This window comes from Ptychodera flava, chromosome 16 (assembly GCF_041260155.1).
Source record: "Ptychodera flava strain L36383 chromosome 16, AS_Pfla_20210202, whole genome shotgun sequence".
NCBI classification, from domain to species: Eukaryota; Metazoa; Hemichordata; class Enteropneusta; family Ptychoderidae; genus Ptychodera; species Ptychodera flava.
In genome coordinates, this window is record NC_091943.1 from 14,326,973 (window position 1) to 14,331,144 (window position 4,172).

Here is a 4,172-nt window from a genome sequence, read left to right on the forward strand (position 1 = left end):
CACTTAAATCAGTTACAGATAGTGAAATGCCTTCCACTGTGGGGGGATTACCACATCTGGAATTATCCTGGATCCAAATTTCTCATCAGTTCTTGTGTGTCTTACATGCAAAAGTTGCAAAAATTGGTTCACAATGAAAAAATTTACCTCAGCTTTGTTTTCTGGATAAAATTTTACTACAAATTGATATTAAATATGACAAAATTATGTTCACAGCCTTCAAAACTCTCTCACAACATATCCTGGGTTGGTGTAGGTCATTTAAGGTCACAAACTGAGAAAATTACCTAAAATATGAAAATTTGGGGGTTTCCCAACACTTTGAGCAGAAAATCTATCTAATAACATCCCTCGGTACTTTTGTACCAAATTACAAAGCTATCAGACAAGTTATTTTGAGAACAAGTTTTCTTGACCAAAAATGACAAAATTGTCTTAAAAATACAAATTTGTATATTTTAGGACAATTTCCACATATCTAACTATTGTCATCCCTGGACATCTGTACACCAAATATAAAAGCTGTCTGTCCAGGGGCTTTAAAAAGTAAATATTTTTAAAGATTTTTTGACCAAAAATGACAAAAATTGCCCCAAAACAGTAATATTTCCAATTTTGTCGTAATTTCAACAATTAGAAGGGTAACACCCTGCAAACACCCAATCCAAATTTGAGAGCAATTGTGCTAGTGGTTTCAGAGAAGAAGAAATTTTACTTAAAATGAGAAAAATAACCAAATAATTCAGCAAAATTCACAATTCGAGATATCTTCACCATATTCATAAAACTGATTTTGATCAAGCTTAGGAACCTGTATATCAAATATCAAAGCTATCAAATAAGTAGTTTTGAATAAAAAAAATTGTGACCAAAAATTCGGAAAATTGCACCAAAATTACAAATATGACAATTTCAACTCAATTTGTATAAAGTTGACTGAGGTCATCCAGAGGAACATGTATACCAACTTTCAAAGCAATCAGATGAGTGGTTTCAGAGAAAAACAATTTTTGACTGAAAAATAAAAAACATAGGGCCAAAGTCCCTGAAGCTACTATAGACATGGATACAAAATTAAGTATTTCCTGACTGTATGAAATTATCTCACTAAGGTCATCCTAGGGACATGTAAACCAAATATCATATAACCGAGTTAGTATTTCATCGGGGTTGAGCTTTTAGCGAAAAAGGAAAATTTAAGCCAGCGGTTTTGAAAAAACAAGCGACTCAACAGTTGACAGAGCTCTGCTGTGTTATGTAGAGAATAACCTTTTGTGACACATGTATTGATGAAGAAGGTGGATATCTTTGATAGCTCATTTCAGGATGGCCTGACCAAAATGGAAAAAAATTCCGTAAAATACAGATTTGCATATTTCATCAGACTATATTAGTCTATAATAGCAAATAAACGAGAGTTAATTACATTCTAATTAAAGTAAACAAGACTTGCTTAAATCAAGATTTACGTCATAAAAAAAACAGCATATCTGTCAGGTTATAAAGAATCTTGAGCTGGTTACCTTTCAATATCAGTATTTTCATCCTATTAACCAAGCACATTTTAACTTTCAAATTAACATTGTAAGTAAGTTCTGTTGAATAAGTTGAGACTGTACGTACTCAGAGAAAGCACACTGAAGAGACAAATGTTTGAAACTTAAGAAGTTCAAGGTCATCAAAAGCATTATAAGGAATCATGTTACACTTTCACTGCACTGTTTACACAGATTGCATAATTGCTATAAATAGCTTATGAGGAATCTTACACTTACAGCCCAGCTTTACCATAAAAACACTATCACTTTGACCACTCTTTTAATTGACCACTCTATTTTTTTCCTCAAAAAGTAATCTTATTTTATCCTTACCAAGTCAACCATAAATGGAAATTAGAACTTTCTCTATCTCTATTTATTTGACCACCCTATCATGACAAACTATTATGAGCAATTTCTTTTAGATAACATAAATGGTTGTTCAGAATATATCAAAGTGGGATTCAGGAAAGTTGCCTTTACATGTTTTAATCCTCAATTCACTATGAACTGTCAAAAAAAGTTGAACTTTCTGATAATTCCACACTAAAATTATTTTGGCTTTGAAGATTTCCTAATTAATTCAATTATTTGAAATCATATTAATTATTTTTTCTGGGTGAATTGATAGGGTTTATACAGTACAAGAATTACATACAATGTAAGTCAAACTTTGACCAAAAATGACAAAAAAATTCCTTAAAAATACACATTTGCATATTTCATCACAATTTGAACAAATCTAAGTTGGGTTATCCCTAGGGACCTGTATACCAAATAACAAAGCTGTCTGACCAGCGGTTATGAAGAAGAAGATTTTTTACCAAAAACACCTTTTTTGGCATTAATTTGCCTATTTTCAACAATATCAAAAAATTAAAAAAAAATAGTTTCTCAAAATCATATTTTTAATCTACACAACAAATATCAAATCAGTAAGTACTGTGGTTCTCAAGATATTTGAGTGGACGGACGCCTCACAAACGGACATACATACATACATACATACATACATACATACATACATACAGACTGACGACGGACGCCGGACGGATACCCATCCCAATAGCTTCTATAGACTATAGTCTATAGTAGCTAAAAATTACCCCAAAATACAAACACGCAAATATCATCCTAAATTTTAAACACCTAATTTAGAATACCTAAAGGAACCTGCACACCAAGTTTCAACCCTATCTGACCAACGGTTACAGAGTTTTAGCAATTTGCAGGGTTTTTCCTTTTTTCCCTCATTTGCATATTTTTGACACTGACAAGTTCATTTGAACAAATTCACATCTCCACCCCTAGGTGCACCTGTACACCAAATACTAAGACAGTAGGTGCTGCGGTTTAGGTGTTTTTGATGTGGACGGACATACATACGTACATACATACAGATATGCAAATCGGATGCAAATGAACTGATGCAGTTTATACGATCACCTCACATTGGTATACCAACTGTGAACTAAAAAAGGGTCATAGTTTTCACATCAGTAAATACAACACTGGTCATTTTGGATTCATTGATGCTACTGGTACTTCATTGTTGCAATCAGCATGTCATATAAGGTAAAGACCTAAGGAACAAAATACAGTTTAAAGAATGTATAACGTCTTGTTTTGAATGATGTCGTGTAAGACAACGAGCTATATTCTGTTGTATCGGAACAAGGGTTAGAGAAATCAATATTTCTTGATATTCATTGTTAAATTCTGAAAATAATGTTTACAGACCTAGTGTGCAACTAGAAAAGCCGGTCTGCAGGTGTGAAATGCTCAATACAACTGATGACAACTGAATTTTAGCCCCAATTAGAATTCATCTCTTGAGGTAGTCCACGCCTCAAAATTGAAAGCCTGTCACCTGTAATCATAATATACCCATATATGGTCAAAGGGGCGTTCCTTGGTATTCAAAATGCCCATGTGAGGGCGCTGTTTTTAAAAAGCAGCCACCCGCTTAAAATCAGTGATTGGTTAGATTTTCTCCTTCCATGGTAACTGTGGCAAAATTGGAACAGGTGACAGCATACCTTTAATCCATTGCTCAAATTTTCCTGAGGCAAACTTTCAACCATTCTTTCAAAATCAAGAATAAGAACAGCGGCGCTGTGCTAATTCAGGTACGAGAGAAACGAATTACCCAACATTTACCGATATCTGAATTTCACAGTGGCCACCATCCCTGTGTTATCTCTATGGAGCAAAATAAAAATCCCCGATTTTCACAAAACTAAGCCAGTGAAAACTTTTCACTCCATTAGCTTCAAAATGAGCCCCCACAAGCGGTAGGTCAACAGAATATTGTAAAAGTTTGAGAGATCGACCAAAAGTCTGTCCCCAAGGCACATTATGCCTTAATCACGGTCGCAGGACAATGCTATAATATTGCAGATAGTTCAAAATGCACAGCTTGCAAAGCTGATATTGTAGTTCAACACACTTTTCCAGAGAAGAAGTAAATTCACTTGTTTTCAGAACAAAAATAATGGCGACATAATCAGAAGTTACACCTCAACTCCATTCAAGTCATTCTGCAATCTGCTTCCTGGCAAGTTCAAGTGAATCGGCCTGTGAGAGTTGAGTGGAAGTAATACGTCAAGAAACAGGCCGTAGCAAAACAAGCAG